The sequence below is a fragment of the Topomyia yanbarensis genome, chromosome 2 (genome assembly GCF_030247195.1).
Source record: "Topomyia yanbarensis strain Yona2022 chromosome 2, ASM3024719v1, whole genome shotgun sequence".
Classification (NCBI taxonomy): domain Eukaryota; kingdom Metazoa; phylum Arthropoda; class Insecta; order Diptera; family Culicidae; genus Topomyia; species Topomyia yanbarensis.
Genome location: NC_080671.1, coordinates 179,303,772 through 179,323,420, shown reverse-complemented (window position 1 = coordinate 179,323,420; position 19,649 = coordinate 179,303,772). Strand labels below are relative to the sequence as shown.

Sequence of the window (19,649 nt, the reverse complement as noted above, 5' to 3'; positions counted from 1 at the left end):
TGCAGTAGTAAAATGGCATAAATAAGCTTCACACTAATGATGAGTGAGATAATATCGTTATGCCTCCCCGCTGCCGCGTCGATATTTCAGCATCGTCATCGACGCATTTTGCTTTGCACCATTTCCCCGCTGTTATTAATGTTTCGTTTGTATGTATGTGTTGGAAACTAAGCCATGCTAGAAAAAAAGAATAACGGGCAATATCAGGACTGGAACCGCCAAACATCTACTCGCTAAAACGCCTAGTCATTCGAATGAGCTGTATAAACTTCTCATCATTGCAGCAGCGATCACAAATGGGAAAGCATGGAGACGATGGTATATGTTATTCAAGTTATCTCTGCACTGCATGAGCCAACAGCCTGTAGCTATGGGGTACGATATTGTATTGCACAAGTATGAGGTTGGTTGAACACTAACGCATCGTTCGGGAGCTTTTCGCTCACAGTTCGAGAGCGAAAAAAACAGATACATTTCCGCTCTCAAAGATTCGTTTTGGGTGCGGGCCGGCACTTTCCGACGGATATCTCTCCTTCACACACGCGCACTTCATTAAATTGTTGTGGCGGTCGACTATCCTGAAACTGGCTAGCTAAACCCTATGCTAATTATACATCAATGTTCAACACAAATTACTACACCTATCTACACAAAAATAACCGGTCACAAACGTAAAAATGAAATAAAATTTATAACTAAAAGTGAACATTACAAAACAGCGGTGAGCATAATTTATGTAAACAAATATACTCTACGGAGTGTATAGCAAAAAATAGGTATATTTCCACCCGGTGCTAAAATGTCGGGTTACAAACTCACGCTGGTTAACCAATTAATAATTTTTGTTTGTTTCAAGTGTGCCAGCGTCGACATGTTTATTTTCAGGTTCCTAACAGTCGTACTCTTATATATGCTTACCAAGTGTAATAAGAATGTAATAGATATTTCCATAATGTTATATTGAACGAACCAGCCATTAAATCATAGTTTGAATAAATAAGAAAGGCACAATTGCACCTCTAAATGGATTAAAACAGGTTTTTTTACATATTCAAACATCCATATCTTGAACACTGAAGATCAGAATAAAAAAAATAATAGCATTCTGTCTGGGTGCTAGGCCATTCATTTGCAATTGGTTTGGATAAGATCGGTTCAGCCATTGCTGAGAAACATGAATGAGAGTTTGTCCGTTACATACAGACACAGACATTGTTCCAAATCGTCGAGCTGAGTCGATTGGTACATAAGGCCTCGGAAAAAAATCTTGAAGATTTGAGCGAATTCTATACATTACTTTTAAAAGAAATGTAAAAAGAGGTCTTTTATGTCACAGACCTCTTCGAAATTACTCTGGTAGTTAGGCCATCCACGGCTTCAAATCGATTTTGTATGCTTTCCATATATTATTTTCAGTTTCTAACAAAAGAAAGCTTAACGTTTCCATATATTTCGAAAAGATATTCTTCATTGCAGTCCAATTACACTGATTTATAAAACAAAAATAAAAATCTGAACTTTAACAATTGAACACCATTTCTGATGTAAAATCGTGTGCTGAATCCGAAAATAAAGTCCAAAAAAAATGCAGTCGAGTTACAGCAAAAAAAATTATTTTGCCTTTAAAATAAAAAGTACGTTCAGTAAAATCCAAATATCTTCGGTTGTAGAGCATCGGCATAAAATAATATTACGTTGAATTAAAGGTAAGTAAATACACTTTCGGTTGTTTGATTATTTTGATTTAGTGCGGACTACCGATTCTGACGTTATTTACGAGTTCATTGAACTTTTTCATAATTTTTCCTCATTTTTGTAATACAAATGACCATTTGATTAAGATTTTGGGCAAGATAAAGCAATCCTAAAAATTATAGTTTTATGGAAAATTGAAGCCTGCTAAGTTATTCAACTTTTTGTAGAATGGGAATTTTTGAGTGTCTCTGGGTCAACTTATTGAATTTCACAATATATGAAGCATTCTCAGTTGGAACTACGTTACACAAATAAAATGAAGAATTTTGGGAGAATTCAATCCGGGGTAATATTTGACCTTGTTCAACCGAAACAAATTTTAAAATATTTTTCGTGAAATAAAAATATCTCCATTCAAATACTAAGGTTATTTCCTTTTAAAAAGTTATAAACTGTAATTTTGTGAGTTATAGCATTTAATATATTTTTTCCTGTTATTTCCCCATATTATCAATGTCAAAAACTTCAAGGGAAGGGGGAGGAGGCTAAGATTCCTCAATTAAGTGGGATTCGGCATTTGAGCTTACTTTGCACAAATGAAAATTAAAACATGAATGACCTCAAACTATTTTAGAATTAGTTCCATTAAATGACTTATAGGAGGATTATTTCATCAAAATTGTTTTAATGAAAGATGTGCTGTATTATGTAAATCATTTATTAAACATTTATTTTACTGTTCTTCGCTTTAAAAGTGCATAGCTTTAGTTCGAGATCTGGAATAAAAAAATCTACATCATAAATAACCACTGACTTACTTTGAATGTTTACTTAATCGTCAAAGTCTCATGAATACTGAAAATATTTCTACTCATACTTGAAACAAATAGTCATTTTTCATTATTTTCCTTCTAGTTCCCGAAAAGCAATACACTGTTTCAGCACTCTCAAATACTATTTTTTTCGAAAAGTGAAATACAACTTTGCTAACTACACGCTTAGACAGAATCTTGTATTCTTGCGTCTCGAGAGATGCACATAAAGCGATTGTCAAGTTCCAAATGATTTTAAATTTTAGAATATGGAAAAATCCGCGTAGTAATTTAATCGAGTTTTACCTTAAAAGGCACACAATATTTTTATTTACAAGTCAGATTAAAAAAAATCGTCGCTATGATATTGCAATGCACTGTATTCATTTGTAATGTGCAATGAATCATAATAAATAAATAAACTATATCTCAAACTTAAATTATCGAACTCATTTCTATTTTAAAAATAAATTTGTTTTTATGATACATAATAATAGTATTTGTTAACTGGATATACCATTCTATTTCCGTACAATTCTATTGTCGGATATACCATTCTATTTCCGTATAATTCTATTATCGTCGAGTCGTAGCTTTTTTTAGGTCTGTTTATTGGAAAAACGTATCAAACCTGATAAAAAAGTTAGATATTCCAAGTATTGCTATTTGGTATATAAATACGTCAATGGACCAAATAGCACCCTCAAATTCTGGTGGAATTTCTATTTAAATTAATTTTTGAGAAAACATTTATGATAGCAAAAGTATAAGTATAATATAGTTTTTATCTTGAAACTTATTGATATATGCTGGCGGTAAGGTGGTAAGCGGAAATGCTTCTTTCCGCAGTCGGTTTGGGTTCAATCCCACCCGAGACCTTAGGAGCTTTCTGAAGTGAAAAATCTTTGGTCACATCTTCCTTCGGAAAAGCAACAATGCTGTTGATCGCGCACCATTTGTTGATTAGCAAATATCTACACATTTAGAAAAAATGAAACTTACATTTGACGTAACGTAGCGACATATTTTTCGGTTTGATAATAGAATTTTACATGTTCTGATGTGTGAAATAAAATATTGTGGCTCTTTTGATGAATAATTCAGGCTGAATGAATCAGGGAAAAGCGAACAACTCTCAATTGTACATGTAATTTATATGAATTGGGACTCCTTTTATGTGCAAGACGTAAAGTTACAGGATTTGTAATGTCTGTGTTGGGTCCACATCTGGGTCGACCCTCTGGCGTTGTCCCTCAGTCCAAGCTGAAGCTGGTGGAAAGTGAGTAAAGATAGAAAAATAATTCCTTAATTACAATTAAATGAGCAACAAAAATTGATGTATAAGAAATTTAGAGCATAGTTGCAGATGAAGAGTGACATTTAAAATAAATATAATGCGGACAATCAGTCCCAAATTCTGTACAAGTGTATAGCGTGAATAAAATTCGCAAATCGGATGGTTGCGAAGCAAAGCATTATGCCCACTTGAATGATACTCATCCCATAGTTCTGCGCGCCAAAGAAGCAGTAAAATCAGTGCAGTGCGTTCGGTGCGGGCCTGTGAAGCGAAGTGAGAGTATTCGCATCGCGGCCGTCCGGTATAGTGGAAGCATCGTGCTGCTTTTGGGGGCAGCGCCAGTGAGTGAGAATTTTTAAACTACTGCTTGGCTCCGTGCCTCTGGCTGCTAGCTTCAACAACACCGACGACGGTTGCTGGTTGGCAAAAGTGCGCCCCAACCAGATCGCCTGCTGTAGCGAGCACAGAGGAAAAGCGTGCGCGCGAATCAGCGACCAAAACAGAATTACCAAGCATCCATCCTGTTCCTCGCACACCGTTGAGCGGCTCTGCATCTGGTGAGACTTTGGCGCGCGCGAGAGTCTCTCGATAGCTGGCGAACTAACCCTTCGAGGTATATTTGGTTTCGTACGTTACAGATATTTGTCATTTAAACTTTGGTTGTTGCGGACTACAATACTCGTGGATTTTTCTCATCCAAATCGATCTGGATACAGTGTATGGTTTAGATAGTTTGTTTGATTTTCTTGGCGGTGGAAAGATTTTCGGTAATTCTAATTATTTGCATTTTCTGAATAATCGACCGGTACAAAGTGGGCAGTTTTATTGAGTTTAGGTTTAATCAAAGTTTACCTAATCAACAAACAGTGTAGACTGGACACTTTTTTTTTTCTTTAAAGCAAACAAAACGGTTGCTAGTTGAAACAAAAAAGGTGATTATAAAACAAGCGGCTTGTAAAATCTATTAGGAAGCTATCATAAATTAGTCAGATGAACGCACGTCGTGTGTGATAGCATCGCTGAAAACGTTGATCTTGCGATAAGCCAAGACGTGATTCGCGTACTTCAGTGATGTTGAAGATCCGCGAAAAGGAAAGTGTCCAAACAGTGCCACTGACATCTGACGAGTGATAACGTTCCAACAAGCATAGTGTGAGCGATATATTGTTCATATGGACAGTACTGGAGGGTTTCTTATCAAATAACAGTACCGGAACAAGTGACGTTCCCATGTCGGTCATAGCTCAAAAGTATCGAGTTTTTCGAGGGGAAGATACGTGCTAACATTGCCCCATTGGCAGCGACAGGGGGTCTTAAGTGTTGTGAACTTGGCGATTTTCTGGGTGATCAATTATAGTTGGATGACATTTGGTTGTTTTACTTTGTTTGATGTGCTCTGTGCTTTGATTTTGTAGCAGTACCGAAGGTACACGTAGGCCAACGGATGATATCGGAATAGTTGCTGTATTGTGCATGGTTGACGTAGCTGACATTCAAACTGTAGCGAAGCGCTTGTGAGTGGCTGGTGCTGGTATGGTTGTACTGTCGTGAAGATATGCGATTAGCGAGAGAATGACCACGTGATTGTTGCAAGTTCAGGTTTGAGCATTGAGTGTAACAAGGAACTGTTGATCGATCAAAGGGTGATGTTCGGTGTCATATATATGTTTTTATCGGTAAATAATCAATCAAACTTTGACTAACTTCCCGAATGGCTAACATTCCGCCAGTCAGGCCAAATTGGGAGTGATCATGTTTGGTTTGAAGAGCGAAACTGGCGAAATTGTTTCGGTGACTTCCTGGTGAAACTATGGTGTATCGCGAAATTGTAAAGTAGTTTTATAAGCTGCTGAAGCTGGAACAACAATCTGTCGCTGTTTAAATATCTACATACAAATATCGAGGTCGAGTTTAGTTTTAACAAAGAAGCATGTTCTGGTTAGAAATTCTACCAGTGTTACTTATCTTTCGGATTGTTCAATATTGCTTGGTTTGGTATCAACGTTTTGGTATAAAGGTTTTTGTTTTTCACACAAAAAGCAAAATCGCACAAATTTAATTGTTTAGATTAAATTGAACAAAGAATCCTAAAAGCTTCTACTTAATAAAAATCTGTCAGATTTAGCACGTTATGAAGATGAAACTTTGCTATTATATTAAGGACTAATTCCTGTAAAAACGTTGATGACACGATTACCGCAAACGCTTTAACAGCATGGTCAATTTTGAATATTTTTTCATAATGTTTTTCTAATGATCACATAGAAACATGTTGTATGCGATAAACCATTGCTAATTTATACGAGAAGTATATAACTGAATCATAAACACTGATTAATGTATTCTAGTTTTCTAAACAAATAATTCAATAAGGCGAATGACCCTTGGGGTTAAAGCCCAAATAAACAAACTAGCAAACAAACAAATAATTCCACAAAAATATATGACGATTGATTTACTGATTGATAATTCTTACTTAAAGTTATTTTTCTCCTGTCAAGGGAAACATTATCACTATGATCGCTATCTGTTTGCAAACTACTCGGTCTAGTCCCCGACGATGGATCTAGCCTACTCCGACGAAGAGTTCCCCGGCGAGAGAATTTCGAAAGTGAGCCAACCAGCCAGGTGCCGAGGTTAGTACGGTCCGGTTAGGTAGGGCGTCCGGTTTGCTGGAGCCCCAGCGCAACTGGTGGTGTCTCGTCGCGGTCAACTGAGTCTAGTTCCCGGCGGTGAATCCGACTGTACGCTGACGGAGAGTTGCCCGGCGAAAGAAGTTCTCCCGATACCGATTCTCCTTTGGTTTCTGTACCAAAACTTCTCGAGCCCTTTGGCTCCGTGTCCAGTGCCATTTAGCACCGCAACTCCTTTAAGGCCTTTAGTTTTTTTTTGGTACGTCCTTGATGCGTCATTAAACCCCCCGACTTGTTCGCGAACATCTCGGTCTAGTCCCTGACGATGGACCTGACCTACTCCGACGGAGAGTTCCCCGGCAAGAGAAGTTCCCCCGAAACCGAGCCAAACAGCTAGCTGCCAAGGTCAGTTCGGCGATTCCGATGACGCGGCGCACAGTGGCGGGTCTTCAAACAAAAGTCGGACAAAACCTCAAATGTTACCTAATTTAGCTGAAAATCACAATTTAAGCTAATTTTGAGGTGCTGAGCTCATTTTTGATGTCAAAAGTTGTAAAATATTAAATGCATTTTTCCATACAGTGTCATTGAAACTTTCTTATAACTATGATCCCGTTTTCATGATAGATTTTCCGTTACTGTTCACCAATGTTAGCAATATCATAAAAAATGAAGAACACTACTTTAAATCCATTGTATAACGTGTTGGTTTACTGTAGATTGTCTAACTATTTTACACAAACCACCATGCGTCTCCATATCAGCAACAAAACTTCAAAATCTCCTTAAACATTTTTATGCACCTAGGCGCAGAACGGGACCATGATATTCGAAAAGTAGAGGTTATTTCCCATAGAATATATACTATGTGACCGTTCCGAAATGATTCCGAAACTTGTACAGAATACATTAGTGAAAAAAGTATTTTTGATCTGACAACCTCAAACATATTTAAACTAAAAAGTCATAGTTCAAAACAAATTTACCAAATATATTTTATTCACTAACCAAGTTCTTTCGTTCATCTACACAATGAAATGGACCAGAATCAAAAGAGCAGCATGCATTTGAAGTGAACAGAGCAATGGTGGTTTCGGAAATAAAAATCATTAAAAAGTCCGGACGTTGCTACGTTTGAACTCATGTTAAAAATCGTGTTCTTATCCAATGATCATAAAATTTTGAATATACATGAGAAACTTAGCAAAAATATAAAATATCAATATTTCAAAAATAATTTTTTGAGGTTTTGGCCAGCCTGGCCACTGTGCGGCGTCCGGTTCACTGGTGCCCCGATTACCCGCGACTGGTGGTGTCTCGCTGCGGTCTATTTAGTCTAGTCCCCAGCGGTGAATCTAGCTTACGCTGACGGAGAGTTCCCTGGTGAAAAATTTTTCCCTATTACCGATTCATCTTTAGTTTTTGCTATCGGAATAACCGGTGGGGTGCCATGGTTGGTCTGGCGATTCTGGATGGAGCCGGTTCGCTGGTGTTTCGATGACCCATGCTCGGTGCTCTGTGGCAGTTTACTCGAGTAGTGCTCAGTGGTGATTGCTTTCCCGAAACCGTTGCTTGACGTTCATCATGCCGTTTCCGCTGTAAGATGGTCATGATCTATATCTATTGACTGCCTTCAGCGTCTTTATATCGCTGGTTATTCTGTACGCTACATTATCCCGTTTTTAGTAGATCCCTGCACGTTGCTTCAAACCTCGGACATTCGAAGACCACATGCTCCGGTGTCTCCTCGACGTTCTTACACTCCGGGCACAATGGTGACCTCTCACACTATAACCCAATAGCGAATTCAGCATTTGCCACAAAAAATGGGATGCCGATAACCGATTTTAGTAACCATTTTGAAAATAGACCCAAAAAAATTGTGGCGAACATTTCGTCGCCATTCAATGTTGAAGCACAATATAGAATAAATTCACTTCGTAAACATTCAATGAGCACGAAACGAAACGAAATGTTCGTACTATATACTCACATTTAGTTGAACAAACGAAACATGGGGGTGGGGAATGACCTTAAGGTTAAAACCTCTATAATCGAAATAAAAAAAAGAAACATTTCGTTTCACTCACCAAAAATAGATTCATCATCGACGATAACTTTCGTGCAACGTAAGTTAATATGTAAAATAGTGTATAAACAAACAAATATACACAACAGAATGCAACCAATTGTCGATTTCTTATTTGACAAACATTACTTGAAATCAAATTAAAGGTATCTTCTGGTTGTGAGCCCGAATTTCGAGCGTTTTTTTCAGAATAGATTACAAAGAAGCTACTATTTTATTGTGTTTTTTTATTTGTTAGTCAACTCTTCTTATTACAATCTTGAAATTTGAAGTATTTATTTATGTATAATCTAGACTTTGCAACGCTTGTAACCGTGACTCCGCAAAAAATGCACCCGACTTTGTGCCAAGCTTTCTCCGGTTTCAGTAGTTGAAACTGGAAAAGAGCGGGATTTCCATGATTGTTATTCTATTGGCTATAGCCCGACACGAGGTTTTACATTTCTTACAAAAAAAATGTATAGGATTCGCTCAAACTTTAAAAACTTTTTCCGAGGCCCGGAGGGCCGAGTCTCATATACCAATCGACTCAGCGCGACAAATTGAGACAATGTCTCTATGTGTGTGTGTATGTGTGTATGTATGTATGTACAAAATGTCATGTAATTATCTCAGCAATTGCTGAACCGATCTTAATGAAATTAGTTTCAAATGAAAGGCCTGACGTTGCCATTTGACACTATTATTTTTGATTTTCGATATGTTGTTTACTTTCGGAGATATGGGTGATTTTGTGAAAACACAGCAGGTTTTTTGCAAATAACTTTCGAACACAAACTGCACATAACAAGAAAGCTTGTAAAAATACCTTTCTAACAAGCTATAGATTGTCTAAATCCGTGCACGAGCGGCGGAGATATTAAACATTTTGTATTTTTAGTCCTCGCTTATCAATTTCCATTACCTAAAAATGAGATTGTTTCATACAGCGTATTGTTTTACTGGTGTCTTAGGGGCAAAACTAAACCGATATTGAATATCGGGGTATGAAAACACATCTACGTGATTCAAGGAATTCGATGTTGAGAACATTTTGTGAATTACCTTTGTAATAAATTAACTATTTCTCAAAAATCAATATATAAGTTCACTTCAAAGACAAAATAATGTGTTGATAAAGAAACAGTGAGTTCTAGTATTTATTCCTTGGATTAGGCATTGCGTTCAATCATGAGGTAATTGTTGGATGATATATCAATACACAGATCAACAATCAATTCACCTAGTAGTGAGATAAAAGATTTCTAATATAATTATACTTGTGGCGTCACCGAAAGCAACTGTATGTTTGAAGCCCAAAAATCTAGCGAAAATTTAGCTGTTTTGCAAGATTTGGGTTATACTGGTTATGGCGCAAAAATTACTACTTACATTATTTATGATAAGAATGTAAGAATCAATATATCATAATAATATACCTATGAAAATGTCACTGCATTAACCAACATTTGCCATTCCTCACACGCTCCCCCCCATCTCTCTCTCTTTCTCTCTGTCTCTCTTCTATCGCATCTATCTAGCTATTTCTGTATCCATTTCTAAGTTATGTGATAAATTCTTCTGAAATATTTATTAATTGTAATTGCGAAGGTTTGAGAAAATAAAACTGATTTTGTCTGCTGCTACATCAACTCAACTTTAATTCAATTGTATTCAAAGCCTATATCTACACTATAATTAAGGAAATTCATGGCTATATCAGAAAAATATTTGGCTTAACTGGGTAATATGAAAGTTTGACGATGAAAATTTTCAAAAGAGAATTTTGAATGAAATATATGTTCAAAGACTGAAAGCTGAAGCCAGCAGGATTGGACTTGCCATTAACGTTTCGAAGACAAAATACATGAGAGGAAGAGGTTCTTAAGACGACAATGTGAACCTCTCACCCGAGTTCGGATTGACGGTGACAAAATCGAGATGGTCGACGAATTCATGTATTTGGGCTCACTGGTAACAGACGACAATGATAACAGCAGAGAAATTCAGAGATGGATCTTAGCGGGAAACCCTGCTTATTTTGGACTCCGGAGGACGCTCCGGTCGAACAAACTTCGCAGCCGCACGAAATTGATTATCTTCAAGACGCTGATTAGATCAGTGGTCCTCTACGGCCACGAGACCTGGACTATGCTCGTGGAGGACCAACGCGCTCTTGGAGTTTTCGAACGAAAAGTGTTGCGTACCATCTATGGTGGCGTGCAGATGGAAGACGGAACGTTGCGCAGGCGAATGTACCATGAGTTGTATCAGCTGCACATTCGTTGTATTGGTACGAACTTTCATGAAAAATAACGGATCAAAGACCAAAAATATCCACAAATTAGATCCAGGAAAAGAAGTCTCCCAAAGTACCCACTCTCGATAGGGGATGCAACTACAATGTGTCTTCTAACTTATCGTCGTCCATATCTGGATATACTGAGTAGTTTGAACCATTTCTTTTTCAAAGTATTGGTCTGTATAGGACTTATTTATCCATATTTCCTGCACGAGAATTCCGAACGAAACAATATGATGAATGGAGAGAGACTGCATTGCAATCAACTTGCACTGCTTTTATGCTATCGACATAGCCTAGACATTTCACACTATTTACTTCAATGCAAATAAAAACTTTGAAATATCCACCTGTCTCATTCACGAATCGCGTTCTCCCTGTCGTTCTCTGTTCAAGCGGCTTGAAAGCACATGTGACCTTGTCTCACTTTACTATATTCAATTACGCATTAAACTACTGGACCAGTAAATTCTATTCTGTACATAAATCTTTTTTTCGGGAATATGTGACCAAAAAGTAAACTTCGAATTCTAATGCAAATTGAACGTTCCAGGTTCCTGATAACTAATTAAGGTCCAACAATAAAGTAGAAACACCAGATAATCTTAAAACGACGCCGTCAAGTAAAGAAGCATGAAAACAAAAAAAATAAAACCAAAAAAAGATGGAAGCCCTAGAAAGTCCATTGCATATTTATTAGCCTTTTCTCAGAAGATGGGCTTTTCAAAAACATTTCAAAACTTTCTGATGCAATGGTTCTCAAATTTGTACAATCCGGTTTATTCATTTTTGTTATTCAAAAATGTTTTTAGCTTCCAATATATGACCATTTCATTTTAATTAATTATTTCATCCCGCATCTTTTTATTCGTTATGTTCATCTGTGTTCATTTTACTTATTTTATTCGTTTCATTCTTTGGATTCACTCTGATCAGTTTATTCTTTTTGTGCATTTTACTCATATCATTCATTTAACATATTTTATTGATTGTTTTCATTGTATGCATTTTATTCATTTTTTCCAGTTTATTCATTTTGTTCAGTTTCTTCATTTTAATAATCTGACTACTTTTTCAGTTTTAATCATTTCATCCACATAATTTATTTGATTCAATTTGTTTCTTTATATTAATTTGTAACCTTTTACCATTGTTATATTTTTCATTTTAATCAATGCATTTAATTCTGCTCATTTTCTTCTTTTTACTTTATTCATTTTGTTCATCCATTCTTTTTATTCATTTGATTCATTTCTTTAATTTGATTCATTGTATTCACGGGATGAATAGAATCAATTTGATTCATTTGATTCATTTGATTAATTTCATTCAAGTGATTCATTTGATTCATATGATTCATTTGATTCATATGATTCATTTGATTCATTTGATTCATTTGATTCATTTGATTCATTTGATTCATTTGATTCATTTGATTCATTTGATTCATTTGATTCATTTGATTCATTTGATTCATTTGAGTCATTTGATTAATTTGATTCATTTGATTCATTTGATTCATTTGATTTATTTCATTCATTTGATTCATTTGATTCATTTGATTCATTTGATTCATTTGATTCATTTGATTCATTTGATTCATTTGATTCATTTGATTCATTTGATTCATTTGATTCATTTGATTTATTTCATTCATTTGATTCATTAGATTCATTTGATTCATTTGATTCATTTGCTTCATTTGATTTATTTGATTCATATGATTCATTTGATTCATTTGTTTCATTTAATTCATTTGATTCTTTTGATTCATTTGATTCATTTGATTCATTTGATTCATATCTTTAATTTTATGCATTTCATGTTCAGTCATTCGTTTTGTTTCATTCAATTTGTTAGTATGATTCAATTTATTCTATTAATCTCATAACTATTTCTAAATATAATCTTAATTTTGATATAATAACCTAATCTAATTTAATTCGTGTATATTATTATTTTGATTTACATTAATTTTTCTACTCATTTTTTGAATTTAAAAACCTATTGTTTTATTTTTTGCTTTACTTTTTTATTTCGGTCGTTTTGTTGATTTCTATAATTTATTCAGTTTATTCGAGGTTTTATTCGTGCAAGAATAGAAACTGTTTTGGTCCCACCTCTAGTTGGGTGTCTACTTCTCGTGAGTTCTGCAAACTAATCCAATAGTGAAATGTGTAAGAAATGTCTCATCTCACTGCTAGGTGGATTAAATCGGTTTTTTAACAAATAAATATTTCGTAAAATTATAAACCAGGTTTTTCACCTAAAAAGGCCGTAAAAAATCACATAAAGCTTGTGTCACGTCATAGCGACACTTCTGCTGAATAAATGACAACTCATAAACACCCCATATCCTAAATATTTTAGACAGGAGCTTGTCAACACTAACGAAAACACGGCTTTTGGGAAGACGCAAGATAATAGTTTAAATAAAATATGATTAATGAAACTTACGGTCGATTACCTCTATGCCAGGCCCATAGAAACATCGTTTATAAAGCACATCTGTAGTAACATACAGATTTCAAATATGTAAAAAAATCGATTTTGTGAAATTGCACAACCAGAATACCCCCTTGAGGTTTTAATTTGATGCTGCCATCAGAATGATATTTCATTTTTCGGTAATTTTGATGTCTGACTTTGCTCGGGTACCAGTACGATTTTACGTTGACACTTCGGAAAATGCTACCTGCAGTGATTTTGTACCACTTACCGAAACCTCGTATTCTGATTGGTTTCATCAGATCAGATTGCACTTGATTGAGTGAAAGTGTCTCGTTCTCATCAGACAGTTTCCGAAATTATATCTTTGATAGCAACAAATTATTGGAGAAGCTGTAATATTTGTATATTCATTCAATGTACAAGATCGCAATAATAAAATTTTCCATTCTTTATGTCATGAGCTGCTCTTCTAGGCCAATATTTTCTTCTTTGACAATTGTAATGTCGAATATATGTAAGAACAAATCAAAGCAAATGTGTGTTATCCGTACCTAAATACATTTGAGATTGTTTTGTAACAACGGTGTTAGGCTTATTCTAGTCAAATTTCTATTGTAATCATATCCATTTGAGTCTATTACTTATATTTAAATGATAGGACGTCAGGAAACATTCGATTCGAAATTCACTGCGCTTTTACACGCGAGTTTACATTTTGATTCCAGTCCTGTTATTATACTGTTTATCGGGATCGCAACAATCGGGATACGAACATATATGCAATTAATCGGAAATTCTCCGGAAAGCTTTTTTTACGTTAAGTTAGGGGCCGTACACTAATTATGTAAGGCTTTTTAGAGCTTTTCAATCTCCCCCTCCCCCCAGATAAGAGTTCGTAAGATTTTGGTGAACTCCCCTCCCTACCTACTTATCATGATTATCGTAATTAAAAAATCGAATTAATTTAATTCATCAAATAATAAGATAGCGAAAATGATATGTATAGAATTATTACATGAAAACTCATGATAAAATTTAACTGTAATCATCTGCAGAATTTTAATTGCATGCCAATCTCGCCCAGTAGAAAAAATACCTGTTGTCAGATATTCAGCAACTCCAATTTGGTCCACATGATCTGCTTTGCTATATTTGCTTCCTTTGAATCTATTTCCTTGTGAGGTAGAATTTAAGAGTTTATAACCTCTTCTAGCATGAATTTATTCTGAGTTCCAGCTGTGACGCTTATCGTACGCATAGCTCCGAGTTAACCATCTTCGAATCTTCTTGTAAGGCATATTGTGACTTCAGTTCCCGAACAGAACAATGTACAATCAAGAGCCAAAAAATCACTCATATTGTTTGATATACAAGGATTATATGGCACAAATGAAAATAGTTCCCTTTTCTTAATAAAAAGAATATTTTCCTTATGGATTTAATTTTTTAAACTTGTTTTATGATATTACGTAAAAAATGACAAACCCTCCCTCTCCCTCAGATAAGAATTTGTAAGATATTTTGAAACTCCCCCTCCCCCCATATGCTCTTACGTAATTAGTGTATGGCCCCTTACTTAGAATAGATGGAACCTTTAGATCAAGGGATATCTCGAAAAAAGGACAAACAATTAACATTCTGGAAGTTCCATCTAAAATTACTCTAAATACTGGCTCGCCGGCACATGGTGACGTAGTTGATGTTTCTATAGGTACAGCCAAATCCTTCTCTATACTTCGTATGGAACACAATTCGCCACAAATTCGAGCAATTTGCATGAACTTTTTCTCACAGGAAGCACATATATGTAAAGCAGTTCCACTTTTCAACACAAAATAAATTTCGTGTCAGTACTGGCTCATTCTCGTAATAGTTGCCGGACAGCCGGTGCAACGTTAGCATACTATTTCCGGCCGAATGACCGTGTCGTAGACTCGCGCCTTATCGGAATCCTTCGCCGGTGTGTGTGTATATGTGTGGCTCAGTCACGAGTGGTAGCTTTCTTTCCTTTCTAATAGTTGAATTTTCATTTGCACTGCGTGGTTTGCATTTTGAAATTATGATAGTAGATTTTGAATGTACGATTAACTGCACTCGGTAGGAAAGCGGAAGCAAACAGCCTTACTTGAAAGTGAAGAAGACTATAGAATAGGTCACACGGATAATAGTATACTGAACCAACCAACATAGTTGAAGCCCGACAGGGAATGAGTCAGGCGATTCTTAGTTTATTCCTTCAGTAGTACCATTAGACCTAGACTGAATGCACCAAGTCGTAAATTTTACCACACGAAGAGGTCACCGGAACCTGAACTACATGAGCTAGAGGCAGACTGCCGTGAAGGCTTTCCTTCCCTCACCAAAGGAATGCTGATAATAGCACATACTGATGACCATCGCGGTAGAGAGACTTTCTTGAACGTCCAGTAGTGGTATAACGGCTTTGTTCGGAGCCCGCCGCCGTCGTATCAGCAGATGAAAATAGTTTGCACGCAGCAGGTACAAATGAGCTATCCGCTTGGTTTACTCGATGAGATTTGTCCATGGAGGCATGGAGCTTTTCGTGTTCATATTGAGAGAGCGCGACGTTAGACAAGAAAGCTGCAATTGTACATAACGAGCACGTATTAAGATCAGGCATTAATCATCTTACCTACTTTCTTCTTCTTATTCGTCGGTGGCAAATGTTCGAATGAACGCTGCATTTAATCTACATGCAGCTCGACTGCGTTTTTGTACATCTGTATGTTCATAGTGGCAAAAAACCAGCAATGGATGAGTCAATGGATGGAGTGTAGTTTAGGGTCGATCAGCAGACCGTTGGAACACAACGATATTTGGAACATTCGAAACATTCCGGAAAAAGGAAATAGCAAATGGGAACGTTGTACCTTTCATTTGATACAATCGGTTCGACCATCTCCGAGTGACTGATGTGCATTTGTTGGTCACATACATACATACACACGCACACGTACATACGCACTCACACAGACATTTGCCGAATTCGACGAACTGAGTCGAATGGCATATGATACTTCCTTTTCCATCGTCAATCTAATGTTCAGAAAGATTGCATAACCTTTCTATATGAGAAAGGAAAAAAATGTTCCCAAAATCGTGAATAAAGTGCCATGAATTCTCGAACAATCACGTTTTTATGGTACGAAAACAGTATCATAAACAAAAATCAAATGTTTTATAATTATGCTCAATTACTTTTCAGTAACGTCCGCATAACGCTTTTATTAGTGGAGAAATTTGTTTTGTATTGTAAGCTTCAGACACGGTTTCCGCTATGTTAATACCAAATCGATTTTCTGTACGTGAACTAGTTCACAACTTTATAAACATTATTCATAAAACCAAAGGTTGACTGATGATTTCATTTATAGGATTTAGGAACATTAGTTCACAAATTCAAAACAATTTGGATATTTCTTTGTGAGCTATTTCACAAGTAATTTTGTTCACGAATTCATTCAATCTTCGTCAAATAATTCATGATTCTTAATATATTTGTCCAGATAAAATATCCATGTTAAGTCACAAAATTTTATGATATTGTGCATGTTTTCGTGAACTGGATAGTGATTCCCAGTATAATAGTCACGACTGACCATTCGTGTTCGTGAAATAGTTCACGAAATCATAAAATATTATTCATGTATTCTTAAATTGGTTCATGATGCCTAGTATATGATTTATAATATATCTTGAGTATTTGTCACAATTAGGAGATATCCCAAATCCTTTTCAATGTCATGTGACGTAGACATGAAGTTTTCATGTGAACTATTTCACAAAATTCTTATGCGTGAAATCATTTGTGTTCCATGTACTATTTAGAAGTAGATATAAGTAAACTATTTGGATCTCGTGCATCAATATTCATTCAAAAAGATTCAGTGAGATATCACGACAGAAAACGAAAACTACGATGAGAACCAAAATCATTAAAGAGTTACAAATCGTGCTCGTAATATAGTTCACAGAACAAGAAACCGCGAATCAGTCACACTTTATGATTCAGTTAATGTTGTCACGTTACTCCAAGTAAAAAATCCGAAGGTAATTAAAAAATAACATATCGCGGCGAAGTGAAATTTCGAATATCATAATGAAACTGCTGATATCATGAACATGAGTTACATCACTCCACGTGTCAAATTCGAAACTAAGCTCAAGAATAAAATATCGCCATAACGTGCATGTGAATTACGAAAATCATGGCTAGATCCTGAAATCATGAGCATAAATCACACTACTTATGAGAAAAAACATCAAAAATCGTAGCTAAGATCCTGAAATCATGAACGTGAATTACTCTAATCATGACTAAAATATCACGATCACGAATGATAAACATTAAACTCGCTATTCTGACAGAATAATCCTACAGTAATTCCATGACGGTAACGTGATGAGAAATTACTAAAAACGTGAATAAGCTCCTGAAATCATGAACATCGTTTATCTGTCTCTTGTGTATCCCAAAATTATGAACCAGAATCACAAGAAAAACTAAACCAATGTAGTCGAATGTAACACCATGTCTATATTCGGGGCGAACTAGTTTTTCTGGACACAAAAAAATTTAATGAATACGAAGATCATTATTTATTATTTCAGGAACTTACGGTTTTCGTAAATCGTTTAGTTCACGAAACCGTGATCTTTGTTTCATGGATTTTTGATTTTTTCCGTGTAGCGCACAGTGGAACCGATGAAAAATAGGGGGATAAAACCCACTCGAGTCCTTAGATACCTTTTTAGAGCTTATATTTAAGCAACTGAAAATAAAAGTCGCCAGGACAGAATATGTTTCGTAAAACCCGCTTCAAATATATTAGAATATAAAAACCGGATATAAACTTCAAGTATAAAAATCGGTCTCGTTTGAAAGAGTCTGATAAAAAACCTTCAGTATAAAAGTAGTAATATTTCATATTTCGTTGTAAAACCAAATATTTAATTTAGAGAGTGTGGGCTTATCCTCAGTAGAGCGCTGAGTGTATCGATTATGTTTCACAAAGTTACTAATTGTAATCGCGATTAATGCTAAGAGATAATTGGTAAATTGAAATAATCGATTAGATTAAAAGCATAGCAGAGAGTATGGTGTTGTACTAGAATTTACTATTGTCGGAGGGCAAATAATAAATTATGTTTACGGGAAGGGTGTATAACAAATTATAACATATAGAATCGGTGAGTATACTAGCTTGTGCCGTAACCTGTTTTTACTGACGACACGGACGCTCTTGAAAAATATGATTATGGTTGTGTCCTGTACACAACCCTTTATTTTTTTTAGGACGGTGTCTACTAGTGTGTTTTGGACTAAATCTGCAAGAATTGGAGATAATTGACTTCCCATTGCTGTCCCAAACCTCTGCTGGTATACTTGTGACCGGAACGTAAAGCTCGTGTTTAGGAGAAACTGCATCATGCCCAGATTGAAAATGTCCAGATTGAATTCTGTCTTTTACCTAATTGGGTCCCAGTTTGCAATAATATCTCGTTTTACAAGATCCTTAGGAATCTTTGTGAACTGTGATACAACCAACAAAAACCTTAGCACTCCTCTTGAGAAGGCAGCAAACGGTATGCACAAGTACCGAGCTTGAAGGAAAAAGCTATTCTAAACGCAACAACTAAAATCATTCCTACAGAAACCATGACCCTCCTCAGTCTCCTCATAAACCCCGAAATGGTAACACAAGAAACCGAACCCCATGTACGTACACGGTGTGCGTACATATAGATTCGTGGCACTAATTTTCTCTTTTTCACTCTCATTATCACTAACAATGACTCTGTTTGCTTTGTACGTAAGCGGATGTTTGAACTAGAGTTTGTACATCATTTGCTTGGGTTCGATGTTCGAGGCGAACCTGTACATCGAGATGATGCATGTTTGAAGTTGAACGCGTGCATGAAATTTTGAACACAGGTGTAAACTTGTCGATGTTCATGGGAAGTCTGTTTTTGTTAGTTTGTTAAAAGATTAAGGCGTGTGGTGAAAAAGTGAGCTAAGTTCATATTTTTTAAAAGTGCTTTATGCAAATTTTATTCGAAAAAGCTTAAAACAGTTCGTTTTTAGCACTATCTAATAGAAAAAACAAGCTGAATTAAAAAAAAATTCAAAGTTGTCGGAGTTATGGCCCATCCCCCGAAGCGTGTTTTTGACAGCGGTTGGCGGAGAACGCACTCCAAGGCGAACCGCTAAACTGATATCCAAAAAATAATAAAAAAATTTCTTCTTGCAAAATAAAAAATTCTTCTTACAAAAAAAAGAAATGTGGGCCAAAAAATTTAATTATGCTTTTAAACAAAAATTCATTGTGAAGAATCGAAATTTTTTCGATGAAAATGGAACCGTTCAAGT

The 19,649-nt window shown here is 35.8% G+C and overlaps 1 protein-coding gene across 5 annotated transcripts in view; it reads left to right on the top strand.

Moving 5' to 3' along the window:
* The first annotated feature begins 4,111 nt into the window (after positions 1–4,111).
* Positions 4,112–19,649, top strand: part of LOC131682267 (aquaporin AQPAe.a) — a 176,597-nt gene continuing 161,059 nt past the window's right edge. Inside the window, exon 1 of one of the 5 annotated variants that reach the window (XM_058963632.1) lies at positions 4,112–4,417. The gene's annotated coding sequence lies outside the window, so the exon portion shown is untranslated. Of the gene's footprint in view, positions 4,418–4,441; positions 4,737–4,785; positions 4,957–4,995; positions 5,148–19,649 lie in introns of those variants that run through there. The other 4 variants (XM_058963629.1, XM_058963628.1, XM_058963634.1 and 1 more) reach the window with 4 other exon arrangements.